The 22058-nt window shown below is 37.6% G+C and overlaps 1 protein-coding gene across 2 annotated transcripts in view; it reads right to left on the reverse strand.

Annotated features, from left to right (window-relative positions):
• MARCHF1 (membrane associated ring-CH-type finger 1) overlaps positions 1 to 22058 on the reverse strand; it is a 299519-nt gene that overhangs the window by 248746 nt on the left and 28715 nt on the right. For both annotated transcript variants that reach the window (XM_066996116.1, XM_066996118.1), the window contains exons 2-3: positions 18472 to 18563; positions 337 to 391 (exon numbers count right to left, since the gene is read on the reverse strand). The gene's annotated coding sequence lies outside the window, so the exon portion shown is untranslated. The remainder of the gene's footprint in view (positions 1 to 336; positions 392 to 18471; positions 18564 to 22058) is intronic.

Raw genomic sequence — 22058 nt, forward strand, 5'->3', positions numbered from 1 at the left:
TAATGTCATAAATTAAAGCATTATTCTTCCTCTGGGCTAGCAGATCTTTCAAAGTTTGTTTTGTATGTCGTAGCACATGCTGCTTTAAGTATTTGCAGCCACTTTTCTGCCTATCCACGTGCTTAATGCATCTTGAGAAACAAACATCAATTACTTAAATGCTTGCTGATTTTGTCAAAGTACAATTGTATTAGTTTGTGTGGCAACTGATATGCACAGATACAGATTTTGAAAAACCATCTCATGTTCCCAGATGCATTTATTTTGTTGATTGCCAGCATGTTTGACAATATGGTTAGCACTTGAAACAGGCACTTGACGTGGTAACAGACATACCATACAGTTCTCATCTTGTGGAAGTCTCATATTTCTTTTCCGACAATGGAAGTACCTGAAAGGTGGGAAGACAACAGATTTAAATCTACAAAGCAACAAAGCTCACTTTTATTGTAAATAACTAACAGCCCCTGTTTCCAGCTGGAGATTAGTGTGCTTTTCACATCATATCACTCCCATGCTCACTGAACCCATCACCTCCTACCAGCTTTTATGGAGGTAATTAGTTTTCTAACAGACCCCTTATTAACGTTACACTTTATAAGAGTGGGAGGCTTCTACATTAATTAAGAACTGTGGTAAACTGTGCAGGAACTTTTCAGTTGAATGAAATTCCTATATTAAAGCATTTTCTCGTATATATTTACCTTGTGTTGCATCTTATACCACAGTAGTCCTTTTGTAGAAAACTCTCAACAAATATCCAAAACAATGCACACAGGCATTAAGAAAAAAACACCAAGAATTATGTACACATTATTTTTAATCACCCCATTTGCCTTGTCTCAGATTTCATTACAACTAAAGACAAACATAACACTGTGCTACATGTGTCCAGTAAAGGCTGATAAGAATACATTTCCAAGCACAACAACACAGCACAGAACAGCTCTAGAAAATGACAGCTTCTTGTTGAGATACTATGCAGACAAAGAACTTCAGTTGCAAAAATCAAGCCTGAATGTTTTTTCTTTTTTTCCTCTCCATTTACTAAATGCAAATGTAGACAAAAATAAGTACCTGATAGGTACAGTCTAAATAAGTACACGAAGTCTTGAAATTTTCAGTTCTGTATCAGCAGACTACACTTTGAAAGGACGAGCCTTCTGGGAATACTTTATCCAGGAAATGGATGTGAAGAAAAGAAAGTAGATGGAGCCCTTTTGCACCATGCAAGGTTCTCTCTTGTGGGATAACCCCTCAGCTTGCCCAGCTTTTAAAGTGGCTCTTAACCTCACTTGGTGATTCATTTTGGCTTCCTTTTACAGGGATATGACAAGTAGATGACAGCAATCAAGGCCAGAATAAGAGAAAGCTCTGGTGGACTCCTGGTCTGGCAAAGAACATAAACAGGACTCCTCCTGTCTTCGTTGGGCAAACACTGCTCATTATTTATACCGCTGTAGGGTAAGAGTAGAGAACCCAGCAATGGCTGCCATGTATTTTCATAATGATAGAAATTTGTAAACATTTGCAAGTAGCATTCTTGTGTTATTCCTCCTTCCTGTATGGATGTAATAGAAAGCAAAAGCTTAAAACTAATTTTTCCTTACCATTACACTGTGGAAAAACCATTCCACATCAGAAAAAAAACAAAAAACATGGTTAAAAAAAGGAAGAAAAAACAGACTGCCAATGATGAAATGCTTCCTGATTTCACAGGCCTATCAAAAATGGAACACAGTTTTAGCACTTGATCCGGAACCAACAAAGCAATCAGGCTTTACCATTTGTTCAAGGTCTTACACTTCTGTTCTGCAGCATCGAGCCCTTCTGGTCCTCAGATGCTCTGTCTTTGAAACTAGTACATAAGTCCTTCAGTAGAAAAGGTTACTGTTTATTTGGAATACAGGAGAGTCAAGTGACTCATACTCCTAATTCAAACTCATTCCATTTTGAGATTGCCTAAATCAAGCCAAAATTATAGGCATTCCATTCTTTCAGAGTATGTAAAGCTCAGGTGTCAAAGCCAAGACTTCCATTTGAAAAGTTGCCATCATAACTTAGAACTTATAAAAGTAAAACTTTGAAATTGTACAAAATCTTAATAGATGTCTCAGTGGAAAAGTCTCAGTGAAAACGTCCATGGCAAAAGAAAATGTAGGTCCTACTTTTTCCTTTTCTGACTGGAAGCCTGAAGATAAACTGTTAAAGATTCAGCTAATTTTTCCCTGTGTCAGCAGCAATCAGAACTGAAGTGAAACAGTATTTACCTATTTCTAAATTAGTACAGCATTCATTTACTTTTCATGCAACAAATGATTTTATCCATTTTAAAATTTACTACAGCATAACATATACAATATATGTTATATGTTATTATGTATATTATTTTATATATATACATATACACACACACAATATGGAATTGCCGTAATCAGGGGCAAGGCATGAACCCCAGGCACTCTTGCATTTAGGTGATTTCCCCACTCATACTGTTTGTTTAAAGAGGTGACCACTATCAGCACTCGGGCATGAGGGTCACTTGCTGTCTAGATGGTAGGGGCAGGGCAAAATATTTTGAGTGGGGTGATTTCTTGATACCTTAAGACCTTAGAAGTTGAAAAGGCAAGCATTTATGGAGTTGGACACAGTTTAAGTGGCATGAGAACAAGGGAAGAGTTTTGACTTGTAGTTCCAGTTCAACCTATATTTTACTGTGTCCTTTTTACCTAACTTTGCTATTAATGCATTTACGTTCCTCTATGCTTCAAGTTGCACAATAAAGAAAAAAGATTAATGTCAGCAGTGGCAGTTAATTTCATGTTTCATTTGAAAAATATGTGGCTGATTTCTTAGCATACAAGCATTATACAGCAGTCTATATCCAGCCCTCAATTAGTATATGCTTTGCGGGCATGGCAGAAACCGTGCCTTGCCCTGTTATGGAATACGGTATCAAAATAAATGATTTATCACTAATTTACATCTAAATTTAAGAGACATTCATTCACTTAACATTTTTTTTTAGTTTTAAAAAGTTCATGACATACTGAAGTACAGCAGCTACAATAAAGCTTTGGAGCATGGTCCTCTCAAGCTCAGCTAGTGACCTCTAAATTCTTGTTAGGAAGTTGTAAGAAACTTCTCTAAATGACTACAGAATAATCTGTCCTTAAGAATCTTTTTTTTTTTTTAAATATTTTTTCCCCTAATTATCATGAATTAGTAATTGTGTACTTTGGTAGTCTGTAACAAGACCATTCTTACTACATATGTAAAACCTACTTCTGCTACACAATCATATGCTGTTGCTATTTATATCTGACCAAGGGTTGACTTCTGATCTTCAGCTAACACATAACATACCCAGGACCGGATCCTACACTATTTAAATCAACTAAAGCTAATAGTCTGCAACTATTTTGGAGGCTAGTGACACATTTCACATACCTTCATGTTCTAAAAATCAGTGTTTGGTTGTACACTGGATCAGACTGGGATGGAGCTAACTTCCCTCATCGCAGCCCATGTGGTGCAGTGATTGATGGCTAAAACAGTGCTGGTAACACACCTTACTCTTGGCTACTGCTAACCAGAGCAGTGCACAGCAAGAAGACTTTCCCACCCTGCTCCCCAGCAAGTGAGTAGGCTGAGGTTGGAAGAGGACAAGGCTTGGATGGCTGACTTGAACTGCCAACATTGTGCTCTGCAATAAAAACTGGGGTGGAGGAAGAAGGTGGCACAGGGGTTGGTCTTCCAATGGGGCTGTTGCTCAGAGCCTGTCTGGGAAGCAGCGTGCTTGTGGGAGGCAGTGAGTAATTGCCTTTGCATCACTTGTGTTGTTTTTGCCCTCTTTCCTTCCTTCACTTATTAAACTGTCTTTATTCCAACCCACAGGATTTCTTGGTTGTGCTCTTCCTATTCTCTCCTCCCATTCTGCTGGGGTGGGGGGATTGAGCGAGCAGCTGTGTGGGTGGGTTAACTGCTGGCCAGGGTCAACCCGCAACAGTTTTAAATGCATTTTTACCAGGGATTAGGAATTTTAATGTCAAAAACCATGGCCAATTCACAAATCTGCTCAGAAAAAAAAGAAAACTCAGAAACAAAGAAAAAGACAAATTCCTATGTTTGTTATGTATATTTGCCTATGGATCAGGGACATAAGAGCGGGGGGAAACTTATCTTCTTCCAACCAATTTATATTTAAATAAAACTACCTTAAGAAATATGAGCTACAGCAGCCCCCTGAGATGACTAATTGCTAAGATAAATTAATTCTTTCATGAGTGAAGTGATAAAGTGATAAGTTTTCACTGTTTATTACCATCCATTTCTAGCATCAGTTTGAACACTGGCTTCAAAGCAAATGGATGATTTTCATTAGAATGTCTTCCCTTTAACATACTATAAATTCTGTTAATAGTATGGGAGATTTTCTGTTTCATCACAGAGTATCTTTTTTGTTTTGTACAAAACCAGTGAATGGAAAACAGTTTTTAAAAATATTAAAAATTGGTCAAAAACAGATTCCAACCCCAAACTGAACTGTTTGTTGTTTCTTGTTTTGTTTTTTAATTTTGAACTGCTAATGTTAACTATCTTATTGTTGCTAATTTCTTTCTCTACTTTCCAACTAAATTGTTAATAACTTACAATATTACAAATTTGCTGTGCCTACATTTTGTCAAAACCAGAACTGTGATACAGTAATAAGCAGTAATATTAAAAAGAAACAGCAGACATTCATTAAATACTTCATTAAAAATTATCAAGGGTATTTTCAGGCTCTGGAGTGTCTGAGCTGGTGAATCTGTTTCCTGAACATTAAACTCATTTAATTTCTGGTTGCACTACCCATTGTTTTTCAACCAGATTTCTTCATTTTGAAGATCCTTTTTGAAGTTATCCAGATTTTTATTATTATTTAACATTTAAGCCATTCACCTTGAAGAAATGAGGTTTGGGTGACAGGACATGCAGCAGTCCCATTGCGAAAGGTGGAGCACAGCAGCTCAAATAGCCCAGCACAGCCTTAGTCACAGAGCTGCTAAAGTTCAGCCGGAGAAGCTCTAGAAAACAAAGCCCCACTCACTGGGACACACCTTATGTGCTACACGCACCATTCACTTTTCTAAATATCAAGTAGCTGGGCCTGAATAAACCAGAGCTATTACACACCATGGTAACAAAAAGCTAGGCAGCAAGTCTAAAACAAGCAGTCAACCTGGATGCCAAAAGGTCATGCCATGCATTGAGTAAAAGGACCAGCATTTTAAATACTCCACATGAATTTTGTATTTTGAAAATAAGTAGGTCAATCATTCATTAACCATGGATATTATACTGTTTTTCTTCTATTGAAGAAAAACAAGAAAAAATCTACTAATCTACTTTAACTAGGCATTTTTCTATATTTTTCAAGTGGAGCATATACCATCCATTAAATGGGCTCAAAAATAATCAACAATTAAAATTACCATCACATTAAAGCCAGCTTTTCAAAATGGAGTACGATGTAATTGCTTCTGAACAATATTCTGCCAAAAAATATTTGCTCTTTTGTTTGTTTGAAGCTTTTTTGTCACATCCTTTGTTGTAAGTATGAAACATAAAACCTACGGGAGCCAACTCCTTGTTGCTTTGAATGTATTTGCACAAATAGACGAGAGCAAAGTGAAGAACTTACGATACTGGATCTGTAAATTAAAATATACGTAACTTATGGCCACATCTTGAAAAAGGTGATCCTCTCTTGGACCTTTAAAAACAAGACATATAAGAAGCATGGAAATAGATAAAGATTATATTAACTCAATTACAGAGAAAGCTACTGCCTTTTCACTCATCTGTGCAATTACCATACTATGATTGTTTTCTGGGAAATGACTTACAATATCTCATGTTACATTAAAGAAAAACTCCCACTGCTTAAACATCTGAATTAAATCTTATCAATACAGAAATACGTTGTTGCCAGTCAAAGGATCACAATGCTTTTCCTATGAAGGAAACTTCCCTTTCACGTTACAGTCCAATCTTCTACTGTATCTTGATATAGTATGGAACATAAGAGGGACAAGAAATCATTTCACTTGCACTGTAAGCTTTCGCAGGTCCTCTATTCTAAGTAACTCTTGCTTAGTTACTCTTTCAATCCATTATTCGTAATGCAAATGACTTGCAGCTTAAGAGTAGAGGGAAACTACAAAACCTCCCAACATGTGAGAAATTAGCAAGTGTTACTTTGCTGTTCTATATGCAACACAGAGTCAAATTTACATTCCTGATTTTTTAGCTTTTTATACTGAGGTTTCTCATGCTATTTGAAAGGAAGAAAGAGAAAAACAGACACCTTGTATTCACTTTGAACTATATGTTACATTAAATCATTTTCTGAAGAAACAAGCTGGGGAAAACCTGCATGATTTATTCAACATAGATGTTGACTATATAAGTGAACAAGTATGTGAGCAAAAGTATCTTGGGAGGAACCTTAACCTTCAAGAATTTTGAATGCTTGTTACAAAATTGGTAATTCTTGTTTATATAACAATCTGTACAATATTTTATATGTCATTCACCAAAAAGGACTGTGTATTTACAGAAAAAAATGAGTATCTACCTACATCTGGAAGAAACTGCTCACAGAATGAGAATGTAATCAAGAATGTCCAGGATAGTCTCAAAAAGTAGGCTGTTAGTCAACACAACCCAAATTTGATTTCTCATCTATCTACAGAAAATGAACTGGCTCTTTCACTCCGCGAAAAGCTACTTTACCAGTTTCTAAAAGTCATTGCTGTAATGAAGTTACGTTTTATATATTTCATTCCAGCACTTCTCATTCATCAAGAACTTACTCTGCCACTGTATATAAAATGCCATTGAACAAAGCCACTGAAAAAAAAGGGGTGTGGTGACCATGCAAACTAGTTCACAAGAAAAGCCAACACATGAACAGACAAAATGAACTGTATTGTATCCTGACTGTAAACCCTATGAGATGTATGAAAAATATAATCAGCCACTGCATATAGCTATTTCATTTTGTGATGTACACCTGACTGCACACTATTTTTAGCTATCAACAGACAGCTACAGGACATGACATTGAAGGTGCTGGCTTACCGAGGAAGAGCCATTCATTTCTCAAATTAGAATGTTTTCCTCAATAAGTTGCAACATTATTATTTGCATTTCAAGTATAGTAAATTTTATGTTTCCTCTAGAGCCACCAGTGTTTCTGTCTTGGGCAGTTTCATAATAACTTCCCAATCAGATAAAAATGCCCCTTATATTTAAGGCCACAACCTAGACCTGTGGGATTCCAGGCAGCTACTGTTTTCTGTGCCTTCCAGACAAGAAAAGAACATGCTATTTGAAGGAAAGACAAACATGTAAAGACGATAAGAGTTTTCTTTCATTACTCCACAGACTTGGATTTTTTTTTTTTTTTTTTTTACACAAATAAAACAGGAGGCTGAAAAATGGCCTTAAAACTAATGAAGCACAGGTATGATTACTGGAAGAGTTCCCCGTGCTTCCCAATTGGCTACTACAAAATACAAAAATCTAATGAACCAAAAAATAGAAGAGAAATCCAGTCTACTTAGCCTGGCTTCTGGACTCTGGAATACTATAAGAGCTGATAACAATCATGGAGAACAGTAGCTGGAAACTGGAAAACAGCATCCTTATGAGATCAATATACTCCAGTTTCCTTGGATATTTCTAAATTCAACAAAATCTTTTTTGCCAGTTTCATTTTCAGATTTTTTTCCTGTATTATATATTAATATAAGGATAAGTTTTATACTAAAGTGTAATTATTTATATTAATGCTATTTCATTATTATGTATAAATGACATCACATTACTCTAATAATCTAATATTTCTAAAAATATCTTATTTGTATATACTATTTTATTAGTAGAGTTAATTCAGTTATAATTAATACTCGTATTTCTGGGTTTTCTCTTACACAAGATCAGTGTTATTGACACTACAGACACTTATTGCTTTTACTTACTATGTATGATCTGATATCATCAGGTCAGCTTGTCCTTAAGAATTCAATATTACAGATTTTATTTATTTTTACTTTTTTTGGTATTACATACATTGTGCACCCTGCCAAATACTTATCCTTGTGCAAAGAATTCTTTCAGTACAGGTCAGAATGTTGGACTGCAACGTATTAGTTTTGCTGAAAAGGTCTGTAACCTTGACTGCTGTAAAGATTATTTTTTCCGACACTTTGGCTCCCTACCCAACATTTTGAAGGAGTGTGGCATGGGAAATATGAATGTTAAAATAGTCTTTCAAGTTTTCTACTTCGCTGCTTCTACTTAGTCAGCCAATATTTCCATATTGTGGGTCAATATGGTAACTCAATCCCAAACACCAGTGCAAGTCTGGATTGGCATTTTGTTTTATCAAGGAGCTCCGTGTGTAATACACAATTTATGTAATTACATGAGAAGTCCTGCAGACTGAAATTATGCAACAGTGAACAAGGGTGGTGATGCCAAAGCCTGCGGCTGCTGATCTGAGTACAGCCAGTAGTCACAAGGCCTGTGCCAACTACACCTGTAGCAAGTGGGAAATAACTAGAAAATAGCAACTGAAAGTGAGAAAAAAGTAGAAGTTTAAACTGGTAATAAGGGTAAAAATACTAGGGAGGAAGCAGGTGCTTCACTTCTCTGCATCAGTACTTTTGCATGGTGCCACTGCCCAACACTGTCCAGCAGCTTATCCACAAACACCAATTCTTCATCACAAGCATCTGAAATAATGATTGTTTCAGCTCTCCCAAGAAAACATCAAATTTACAGTTGAGTGGTGTGAACAAGTGAAGCATCAAGCCTGCTGAAAAGAATGATTATCAATGATTAATGCCAAAAGCCCTGGAGTATGAAAATCTTCATGAAAACAGAGGCAGACAGATAGAACTGACCATCAGGGTCCAATTCTTTCATTGGCAAGGATACCTTTAGTAACATGTTCTGATTTAGCTGGATCAGAAAGTGGGTATTTTAAGCACTGAGTGCAACACATACTACTGAAAAAGTGCTGTGCTTGCAGTGCCTGTGCAATACATATTTACTATTACACATTTACTATCAAAGATGATCTATTTTGTAAAGAGTTATGGCATCTTGGCCTGTCTTCCATGCTGTGCTTCAGGTGCATAGTGCAACGACTTGTCACTGTAACAGTACAGTCAGTTTGGTACTGCTTTAAAATACGCAGCTTTAAGTAGCAGATAAGACTGCAACAGTCTTGCTTTATGGTTAAATGCAAGATCTAGCCCTTAATCGATGTAAGGTACCTCATGATTATTACAATTTCTCCTAACACAAAAATGCATGCATACAAGAACCTACTGCTGAAAGTTCACACCATAGATTACATTAAATATTCTCCTAAATCTCAGCAGGGGGCTTAGCATCCTCTTGTTCACTTTTGCAAGTTAGAATTAAATGAGTTAAATATGTAGGTTGTAAGACCAAATTCCTACAAAAACATTTACTACTGCAGTGAATTTACTATTCTATTCAACAACTGAATTTCCATCGGAATATTTTTTCCCTTCCTCTATCTTCGAAGACTACTTTTTGTGGTTCTTTTTATCGTTTTAATCTGCAAAGGTGAGATATGTTGTCACAATGTGGAGAGCTCAAAACAAAGTACTAGATGAGATGGTTAACTCTGATTTCGGTAACTCAAAACAGCCTGAATCTGAGATGTTGCAGATGGTATGGAGGAGGTGAAGTATCGTTTTGGCCATGGAATCACATTTAAGATTTTTTGGTTTGTGACATAATCGAGTGATGGGACAAGACTCTCAGATCTACCACTCTGTCCCCATTCTTTCCTGCTTCTTTTGCTCCAGGACACGCAAGTGGCAGGGTTTTCCTTGTACATATAAGTCTAGCAGAGAATATGAATAACAGGTTGTCATTCAGATGAAAGACAGAAGATCCTGGAATAACTGACAGACACTATCAGTCTCCACAAACAGACTGTCAAAGCTGGATTTCTCATTAGAGCATAGCAAGCTCTATCCCCAAATCACAAGTGTAGGAGCTTAGGGTGCCATGCTTTGAACATGTGCAGAAGCATGAGCTCAGGCAGCAACCAAGAAATAGAGACCCCACTGCTACCCAGGTAAGTAGAAACTCCTAAATCAAGAAGTAAGATTCATGAACTACATGCCAGTTTTTCAGCTAGTATTTCATGCCAACCACAACCCCACCACTCCTTGTCAATACACGTCTCTATTCCTCCTGCCTGGTGTTGCCAGTGCTTTGAAAAATCAGCGTGCCATGGCAAAACAGCTTTGTACAAGCTTCATTTCCCTCAAAACTGCTGCCTGTTTTTATTTAATGGTCTTGAGCCAAATAAAAGTAACAAATACCTAACATGGAATTATTAATCATTTGATTGTTAGACCACAGATCCATCTGAAACCACATGAAGTGGCATCAGCCCCTACCACAGTAGCCAACACAAAGTAGTCAGAACAGTGCATTTCTATCAGCTCTATTTATCACACTAATTATCCACAAGCTGCATTGCCAAGGAGACATCCCTCCCAAAATCACCTGAATTAATGAGGCTGGTAATTAACTTTATTTAGCTCATTTCAAACTGATCCAGGTTTTGACATTTACTGATTGGAATCTGCAACCTTTGCATCAATTATTTTGGCATAACTTGTGACCAATTTTAGGGAATTTTCTGACAATTTCACTGAGTAACCACAGATGACAGAAAATCTTTTTCTCATGAGGCATCCTTGAGAAATAGGTGCGTCTTTATATGCTGACTAATTCATCTACCTATATATCATTCTGATGACATTTTTCAGGTGATTTTTTTGAATAAAGATGGATGCTAGTAGTTGGAATCCTGTGATCTGATGATACAGACCACCTCGGGCAACAGAAACTACTCCATCCCCACTACTAATACATGACAGCAAACAAATGGAAAACCCAGTTGTCGAAACCCAGTTGTCATGGTATTTGATTTCCTATGTCCTGGATATCTGTCTTGATATGGCCATGGTCTTCCTGCAGTAACAAAGTTACTAAGTTTTTATAGCCACTGTCATTTATTTTTAATGAGAAGAGAAATTTTGAACCCAACTCACATTACAGCTGGGGAAATAGGGGCTGTTTATAAACTTTTCCACGGGGTTCTCTTATGCCTGTTGACAGAAAATTTGTAGGCCAGGGTCCTGATGGTAGTTGCATTAGAAGCCAAATTACTCTTATACACCCAAAAGGAAGAAGAGCACTTTATGACCTGAGGATATAGATTATTCCCTTCCTCCAACACTTCAAACCTTCCCCGGATGACAAATTGCTAGGTTCCCAAAAGATAAACTTTTGGCCTTTGTACTTTATTTCATGTCTCATGAACCACTATGGGCTAAACTGTAAATCAGCACTTGAGCTTAATTCTTAAATCAAGTGAGATATCCTCAAGCTGTTTTGACATTAGAGCTGTTTACAACTAGCTCAGCGATCACTTTGATTTTCAACCACTTGTAACTGCTTTCTATTAGTGTAGAACACAAAAACAAATTAAGCTGTCCTGAGGCAGCTACTCTGTCTGATCTCAGAAGAATTGGGGATTTTATATACACACAAACACACTTTCTAATTCCGTGCTGCAGTTTCACAGGAAGTCCCCCCCCTCCCTCCATGAATGCAGCAGCAAATGTGATGTAATAGGTAATGATTAAGTGCAAGTCATTCCTGTATAAATCTTATTTCATTCTGCAGTAGTAATGAATTTATACCAATAACTCTGCTGTTTCTACATTTCAGGTCTTTTGGGACATTTCAGGGACCTGAGTTTTGTATTCCCTTATGAGAAGTAGTGAAGGACTTTTTGCTTCAGCTGTATGAAAGCTTCCAGAAGTAGGGGATGTTGGGAGTTACAGCTTTTCTGCCATGGTAGCTCTTAAAGAAGTAATAGAAAGTATATTTGCATAAATGACTTGATGTGAATCTGAATAACTCAATAGTTTTTATTTTTGCTTAGCAACTTGAGGCTTAAGCTTAAGTGATGGCAGTATTAAAATACAGCAGTAGCACCCATGGCTGCTGTAAAACCATGAGCATATATTTGCTTATAAATGTTACACCTTCTAGTAATATATATATTAAAAAAAAAAATTTTTCCCCATTACCAAAATCATGGGAGTTTTTTGATCTAGGATCTTTTGATTTTCTCTACACTGTTTTTGACCAATGTTTGTTCCTTGATGAAATTCTCATAAGGATCTGCTGCAGAGTTGAAAATGTTTCAGCTTCCATCTGCCAAAGTTGAACATGTTTCCAGGTAGGTAAGACCCAGAGGATAATGCAGATCTACGCACTAGAATTTGGTAATAGGTAACACTACTGTTGAGCTCCCTTCCCTTATTTCTGCCCAAGCCATGCAGATGGTAACCAAGCACCAGATCCAGCTTAGGATTTTTTGAGTTCTAGCCAGGATCAAAGCTATACAGAATTGCCTTAGCCATCACAGACATCAGAGCAAAAAAGCTGTCTAATGAGATTGTTGCAAATAGGCTCATTGCAGCAAAAATAATTTCACATAGTAATGAAGTCCACAGTACTACTAGACATTTGTACACAAGGAAGGCCCCCTGTTTTGCTCTCACTAATTCACCAACTTCAGAAGTTCCTATATATGCTGGAGAGCACGTACTTAATATGAACTACTTGTAAGTACTTTGCCAGAGGGGACTACAAGATGGAATTGTACATAATATGAAAAAAAGTTTTAGCCCAGGAGCACTGAACGATCTGGAAATTAATTTGATAACATCAGATTCTGAAAACAGTCTTTTTTCTTGGCATACTCACAGAGCAATGTTTATCTCCTCTTTGAGTTGCAAAGTTTGTCCCATCCTAAATTAAAAACAACTAGAAAAATCCAGTAAATCCGTTCTACTGTGAAATCTCTGATCATCCCATTTAAACCAGGATGAAAATCGATAATGAAAATTTACTATTATCATTGGGGTCTACAATAGGTTTATCAAAAAGAAACCCATTTGTCTCTTACACTGTTACTACGGGTATTAGCTTTCTGCTGGGCTCCTGCCCTGCGTGTTAAAAAAAAAAAGGACATCTTGTATCTCTACCCAGTAGAGAGCTCTAAACTCTCTGGCAAGCTCAGTTACCACCTTCTCTGACACATCTGCCAGTTCTGACATAGTCTGCATCAACTGCACTGGGCCAAGACAGTAAATCAAAATAATTCACTTGCAGGTTTCTGGAACATCCTGTAGGACAGCTGCCACCCAGTAAATGCTGAAATACAGGAATCATTGGTATCAAAGCACTAGCAAGCCTTTTATTACTGCCAAAAGTGATGATGATAGGTTGATAGCTGATAAGCTCTGCCTGCCAAAAAGTAACTAAAATGAAAGCAGGAGCATTTGGCAAGTAAAAAAAACTAAGCAATAGATGAAAATTGTTCATCTATGCTACATGGGATTGTACGGCAAAGATGCCAACAGTCTGACTCTGGTTGTTCTAAACAATGCTAACCTATAAGGCTGCTGAAAAATCAAAAACACTAAAAATAATAGGTACTTCTGAAAAGAAACAAAAGAAAATGCTTCAAAAATACTAGCCATGCAATGTATCTTTTATATATTTCCCTAACCGTAAATCTACACACCAAGGGAATGCATCTACTTATCTATAATCTATATAAACTTTAAAAGTCCAAGAGATAAGACAGACTTGATTTGGTGCCTTAGGACCATTAATGTCCCAATAAATAAACTAAGTTTCTTCTGAAAGGCATTCAGACTATGATGTTAGTTTTCAGCATACTAAAGGGTCAAGTTCTTCACTGAGGTTTTATTGTGAATTTCCAGAAGATTTTGGTGTCGTACACTGCTGGCTTTAACCACTGAATTTTGTTTTCTGGTTTTGTTACTAAATGATAGTTCATTGCTCTGGGTTCCTTCTATGATTTTCCTACCAAAGACAGGTTGAGAAAGACAATTAACAGAAGAAATCAAGCTCTTTCATTCCCCACAACCACACCCAGGGGCATTCAGATAATAGAATCAGCACAAGACAAGATTATCCTCTAAAAATGAACCAGTAAAAGCAGAAAGTGAGAATTGAAATGTTACATCTGCATAGCAAAAAAAAACTTTGTTTTGCATATGCCCTGGATGCTATAATCCAGATATTGGTGTCAAACAACAAATACAAACAAAATCAAAACAGTTGCAATAAGCTCTAAAAGGCTTTGTTAACAAACCACCTACAATAAGGACCACAGACTGACTCAGACTTCTTTAAAAATTTGGTTCAATTCTTCTTGTGAGTTCAGTGCATGTGGATATCTACTTATCATACATTCAGATCACATCTCCCATGTAGGAAATATACAGGAAACAAATCCGTACACACACAAAAAGCTTCTTATCTAGGAGAACAGAGGAAATGCTATCCTCTGAATTCCCAAGTCACACTGATCACCAGAGCCTTTAGGGCAAAAGCCCTCTGCTTGACTGATGGCTCCAGACACCCCAACTCCTGCCAAGAAGAAATGTTTCCAAGCTTGTTAGCCTGTCCCCACTCCTTCATATCTATGCCATCCATTACACCAGAGAAAATCTCATTCCTTTTTAGGATCCAACTGTTATCTTGATCAGTTCAATAAGACCTAGGGAAAAACGGGCACATACAAAACCACAAAATGTTGGTAGATTTAATACCCTTTGTCTGTGAACCCTTAGGACCTGAAACAAGAAAGGATACCGTGCCGAACATCTTATTTTTATCAAGTATTCATATCACAGTTAAGACGTAGGAACTAAAGCCTGCATAATTTACATATTTTTTAAAACTAAGGAGAATTACATCAAAACATTCACATTGTAGAAACTTTCTTTTGGCACGGTCTCAGAGCAAGTTAGGATAGATCTGCAAGCTATGCTGATCCACAAACTGCAGCAAAAACACTGCATATTTTAGAATAAGAGCAGTCATGTAAGCACTTCAAGTTACAATCCTTCAGATTGTAATGCCTGCACTAGGACTTTTCAATTTTTTAATGGGTCATTCAGTATTTCCCCTGCAAGTTTGTATGTACAAACTGCGTTGTCTTGTAAGTTGGTGTTTGCTTCCTCAACAAGAGACAGAGAGACTTTGAGAACCACAAGATCCTACATACATCCTTCAGGATTTTGAGACTGAAATCAGATTTCACTGAAGAAAACATCCACTTCCCCAACAAGAACATCAGTTCTTCAGTGCTCCAAATAAAGAGCTTCTTGGATACTTCAGAAATAGTAACAAATTTCCCTTACTTCACGCAGTGTCAGACCATGTTCAGGCACTTTCAAACAACTTGGAGAAGTTGCAGACAACTTCTATAGGGAAAGAAGGTACATTAATCAGCATACCTAGATTGCAATAGTTACGGTAACATCTATTCAGAATATACCCATGCAAGGTGGGGAAAGAAATTTCAGACCTCCTGGACTCCACTAAACAACATGGTAGGCTTGACATTAACTGCAGTTTCTTCAGAAGCCATAAGCAAGAGACAAAGATTGAAATCTGATGGAACTGCTCAATGCATGAATTTTTTGCACAGTTTCAGTAGAAGCTGGGAGCTTGCACAGTATTACAAGATGACATTCAATTGCAGGGAATTATTTTCTTACTACATAACAGGATGAAGATGTTACCAAAAAAAGGCAGCTCACAAGAAATTATAATTATTAAAACAGAATTTGAAGTGAAAGAAGTACAAATGTACCTCTTGTTTCCTAAGAGTATGTTCCTTTTGTAAACAAGCATTCAGAATCCTTTATACAAGTTTAAGATTTGCTTACCAAGGTTTTTAAGCCCTCCTGTTGCCATATTCTTGAAAGGAAAGATTTTTGAAGTATTTGTTTTAAAACGACAAAGTGTCTTGACTAGATCTAAAAGTTATGAAGTAAACCTAGCTCTGATATATTCCGCGTATTTCAAATGAGGATCCAGGAAACAAAAATGCCTGCTCTGTCAACCTTACGAAGCCTTTGGAGAGGAAAGGTCATTGATACTTTCTCTGGAGAGTCTTTCCATGTTTTGATATAAACACCTACTATATATCACCAGAGTCACAGCAAAATCTTACTGATGATTAATAGAAATTGTTATAGAAATGAGAAGTTTTTCACACCTTAGTTGATTAGTTAATAAAATGATTCATGTAATTTCAATTCCAGTATTGTGCAATGAATTTACCAGTTCAGAAAACAGTAGTATCTCAACCTTATAAAATGAACTTCAGCATTGTTATGTCTTTGTTTACAATCCTTCTGTGAAACAATTCTCTTTACTAAATAATTGTCAGAAAATAGCTCGTGATATATCACAAAAACTGTGAGTGACTGATCCAGGGGAAAGTAATGTTTGAAGTTAAACTTCTTAAAAATTTGCTTCTGCACTTCTGCACATTAACACGAGTTCAGGAAGTTTGTTTTCCAGCAGTACCTTTTATATGCTTCCCTCACTTCATTTTAGTATGCACTTCAGGTGACCCAAACCTTGTTTTTCTACCTGGAAAATATACCACTGAATCATTTTTGAGAACACAGTTGTCCTGGTTCCAGTTAGGACAGAGTTAATTTTCCCTCATAGTAGCTGGTAGGGTGCTATGTTTTGGATTAGGATGAGAAGAGCGCTGATAACATGCTGATGTTTTAATTGTTGCAGAGCAGTGTTTACACCAGGCCAAGGACTTTTCGGCTTCTCGCTCTGTCCTGCCAGCGAGCAGGCTGGGGGTGCAGCAGGAGCTGGGAGGGGACAGACCCAGGACAGCTGACCCAAACTGGCCAAAGGGGTATTCCATACCATCTGACGTCATGCTAAACAATATATAGGGGTGGCTGGCCGGGGTGGGGGGCCGGCTGCTCGGGAATAGGCTGGGCATCGGTCAGCGGGTGGTGAGCAATTGCATTGTGCATCACTTGTTTCTTACACATTATTATTATTAATACTATTATCATTATCACTATTATTATTATTATATCCCTGTCTTAATAAACTGTCTTTATCTCAACTCACCAGCTTCACTTTCCCGTTTCTCTTCCCCATCCCAGAGAGGGAGGGGGGAGGGTGAGCGAACGGCTGTGTGGTGTTTAGCTGCCAGCCGGGTTAAACCACAACAGTTCTTGCTCAGCTAACAATAACTACTGGCAAAACTGCCCTGAGAAATCCAGAAAGTCAGAAAATCAGAAAAATGCAATTAATTTTATCACCAGTTACTGATTAATTGTACTACCATCATAATTAGAATTCTTGATTAACTAACAATAACACTGCCACTCTATAAAGTAACCTAAATACCGAGAATACTAGCCTCTAAAAACATAAGAAAACATGATTGTGATTTGAATCTTCTGCTGTTTTATGGTCTGGAAAAAAAGATCATGTTTTATTTTCTTCACAAAATAGACCTGTATTTTCTTTTCTGGATGATTTTTATCTTCCAGATAATTCTGGTAAACTAGAGCTAGAAACTGTACTGCTGTTTCTTTGTATGAAGTTTTCAGAGATCAGATTTGTGTTCTCCCTTCACATGTTCAAGATTAAAACAGTTATCAGACTGCGCAGCAGGAGAATTTTTCTCCCTGAACTCAATGGTAGGAATTGTACCTGTAATAGGGCAAAGGGAAGGTTTGCTCCTTGCTGTAGTGTGGGATGCAGTCAATTTCCTCTGATGAACTTCCCTCATCCACTAGCCAGGAGAAGCTTTTGATTCAAACTTAACAGCAATCAGAATATACAAACTGACTTTACATATACCAACTGTACTATATCAGTGGGGAGTTTTGCATGTCATTTGCTAACACTAAAACAATCCGTTGTACCTTTGCATTCACAGGAAAAATCAAGATGTAGCATACACAGCTATGTTTAATAAATTAAAGTTGTTACTGAACAGAGTCTATACCCCACCCCCCCAGCCCAGCTCTTACAGGCGTACACCCTGCAATCTGACCTTGTATGCATTGTCCTAGGTCTATGTTTTGATCACAGCATATAATTCAATGAACATGCAACACTTCATAACTGCAGAATCCTCTGAATTTGAATAAAAGGGTGATACAGATGAAGATTATCATTGTTCTTAACATTTATTTTTTCCCTTTAAAAAAAAGTTTAAGTGTACATAATCAAAAAATTTCTTTACAGCTAAAAGCCTGAATTTTCCCATGTACTTGTAACCTCACAAATACACTACAGTTTGTCCTGACAACACCCACAAGCCAGTACTAAACATCTTTGTTTTACAGATAAAAAGCTTAAGCACAAAGACCAGACAACATGAACATTTTCATTTATCTTAGTGATGTTAAAATAAGCTCTAGATTAAAAAGCAGTGTTCGGGCAAATAGGTAATCTATAAAATTAACAACTCACCTACATCTTCTGAATCCCATAGCAGAAACTGAAGCACCAAGCTACCTCTTCCAGTTCCCATGGTACTTGGTACCACACGGTCATAACACCTACTAATGACAGACGTTACTTGCGTTACATGCTGATGTTGGTTAGCCACTTCACACATTCTGAGCATGCACAGTGCAGAGAAGTGCTAGCTCTCTTGAAAGAATACATCCAGAAACAAAATGTTTTGTAAGCCTTAGGAATCCCAGATGTGTTAGGACAAGCAGGTAATATCACTGCACAAGTACAGGTCACTTTGCTATTACAAATGGCACAACTCTGAACTAAATGTCGTATGGTAACCATGGTTTAAAATACACTTAAGCCACAATGCAGGCAAACAAACAGTAATTTTGTACTGAAACTAACATGGCCATACAGTGATCACAGTTAAGAAAAAGCTTGGCCTTAGCCATTAGGTTTTCACACAGAAAATCACTCAGTCCCTGAGAAACCTTCTTTTTCCTGTGTTAATGATCTAGAAAATATGTATTCTTAGTTGATGCTAGAAAATACATTTTTATTTATAATAGATTACATCTGGTGAGTGATTTCAGTCATCATTAATCCCAAGCAAAACATAATTACCTATGACCCTGTCCTGGTTTCAGTTAGGACAGAGTTAATTTTCCCTCATAGTAGCTGGTAGGGTGCTATGTTTTGGATTAGGATGAGAAGAGCGCTGATAACATGCTGATGTTTTAATTGTTGCAGAGCAGTGTTTACACCAGGCCAAGGACTTTTCGGCTTCTCGCTCTGTCCTGCCAGCGAGCAGGCTGGGGGTGCAGCAGGAGCTGGGAGGGGACAGACCCAGGACAGCTGACCCAAACTGGCCAAAGGGGTATTCCATACCATCTGACGTCATGCTAAACAATATATAGGGGTGGCTGGCCGGGGTGGGGGGGCCGGCTGCTCGGGGATAGGCTGGGCATCGGTCAGCGGGTGGTGAGCAATTGCATTGTGCATCACTTGTTTTCTTACACATTATTATTATTAGTACTATTATCATTATCACTATTATTATTATTATTGTTATTATTATATTCCTGTCTTAATAAACTGTCTTTATCTCAACTCACCGGCTTCACTTTCCCGTTTCTCTCCCCCATCCCAGAGAGGGAGGGGGGAGGGTGAGCGAACGGCTGTGTGGTGTTTAGCTGCCAGCCGGGTTAAACCACAACAGACCCGTACTCTAAGTAACTTCTCCGAGCAGCAGAGCACAGAGAGGCTCTATCAAGGGTAGTTGTGTTTTCTTGTCAGACTCTGAGGCTCAGACATATATTGATTTAGTACATAGAGACACACAAGTTGTTCTGTGTGCTTCCACTAGAAGTACAAGGAGAAACAGGGTGTAGGAATGCTCAAGCCAAGGATATACTGCTCCTTAACCCAGGGATGGATGCAGTGCAGACTAATACACGGAGACACGTAACCGCAACCTCTGACAGCCCAAGGGTCCCAGGAGCTGGGCAGCACAGACAAGCCATGCAGCCGTTCACTGCAGTGGAATGGCACCAGGACCTGACAACTTCAGGATGCCCACGTTATACATATTCATTTTTTACTGCATGCAGAAATGTGTTTTTCAAATATTTGTTCTACTTAATAGCATATATTACACAAGGTAATTCAGATCACTTTAGATTTCCACAGATATTGCTATTGAAGGAAGAGTCATTTTCACCCTCTCATTCTAAGCATTATGTTAAACTTACCCTACTTCTACATTTCTATATTTCAGTAATAATAAACTCTAAATCAGAGATTTTCCCTCCCTTACTTCTGACCCTCCACATCTATCTCCAGTTTCCTGGAATGCCTATTCTACCCACAATAGAATTGAAAATGCTGAAAAAATGTACTGTAAAATATACAGGCCTGGCAAAGGTCAGGAATATGCTCAGCCACACAGCTAGTTAAGATTCAATCACAATTCTTCATTTTTTCATAATTTACCTATTTTCATACCACCAGCAATGTTAAGAGCTCTGAGATGACTGATAAAAGAGAGAGATGCTCAGTCTCTCTCTCGTGTTTCATAAGGAAATAAAGGTTGTGGATGAAGAGCATGGAAGTGAAGTGATATGAAATGTGCTCATTGCACTGTTTGCAATTCAGAAGAAGTTAGGCCATTTTTCAGTTCTCCTTTGATAACTTCTCTACACAAAATGACTTAAAGAGCCAATAGACATGGCTCACTGCACAATTTTGGCAGCTTGCATTGTAGGTGCTGTATTTACACAATTATGAAGACAGGGAGAATCATTGAAGGAGTTAATTGCCAGTAAGTATATTATTTTTTTTCCTCGAAGAGGAAAGAAAAGGGAAATACAGAAATCACAAGTGTGTCATAGTTGAAGTAGTATTTTGGATTAGGTGGCTGAATGTAAGTTACTATTGATATCTATTTGGTTTAAAATGTTTTTATTGTTAATGTTTATGTCCTGGACCTGTCACTTATTTGCCTGTCCAGAAAAAGTCTTTATCACTAGCTAACAGACTAACCTTGCCAATTTACCTGCTATGTCATTGAGAGAGGACTGCAGATAATAGCTCTGCACCATGTCTTCACTTGAGCCAGGACGAAGCCTGAATAACAGAAGATATTTAAGAATTCAGGTACTTATCCTCTCCCTGCAGAGTGACCAGCGAAAGCCCAGCAGCACAGATAGTGATGCTGATGGGAAATAGCATCTCAGCTTTGAAGTGGTGTGGCCTGCACTGCTACAGTGACAGCTGTCACAGCAGATTTGCTGCTTTTGTGCAAAGAATTTCTCTCCCCCTCTTGTCCCTCCATAGGAGGCATTCAAAGAGTAGGTGATTCTATCAGGGGATTTTCTTCCCACTGCTGAAAACTACATACTGCATCAGCAAAAAAAAAAACAGTTAACATTTGCTAATAACTAACCCTGAATTCCTTCTAATAAGTCAGAAATTATGTATTTAATATTAAAAAGTAAATTCAGTGCATGCACCAGGATATGAAAAAAGGCTATGGGAAGAACAAAAAAGGAACTTGTTTCAGATATTGATTTCCAATATTGATTTGAGTTCTTCAGCTGAGATAGAAAAAAGCCTCTTTGCCAGGAAAGCAGATATTAGGCTCTTAAAATTTGCTCTTAGCTAACACTGGCATTAGAAACTGAGAAATGTACATGCACACACATGTGCACTTACAAAAGAAATGAGGAACCTATCTGTACATATCTGCATGGGCAGTCAGGTTGTGGATAGCTCTACAGCTTTATGATACGCTTCTGATGATGCAAAGATGTTCTATATTATGGTATCTATCAGCATAGAAGGAAATTAAACAGCTTAATATTACCATAATTGCAACTTCAAATTATAACTACAAAATCCAAAACAATAACCATGCAACGTCATTTCAGATCTTTTACAAGACAGGCACACTGAAAAAAAATGTTAATATTACAAGAGTTTCATTAAAGAACAGTTCTTAACACCTATTTTAGCCCTCTTCCACAAATGCCCTCACCATTAAGTTGTTTTTGAAGCACACTTTTGAAGGTCAAGAGCTTATGAGGAAAATACCTAAA

Source organism: Anser cygnoides, chromosome 4, assembly GCF_040182565.1.
Source record: "Anser cygnoides isolate HZ-2024a breed goose chromosome 4, Taihu_goose_T2T_genome, whole genome shotgun sequence".
NCBI lineage: Eukaryota > Metazoa > Chordata > Aves > Anseriformes > Anatidae > Anser > Anser cygnoides.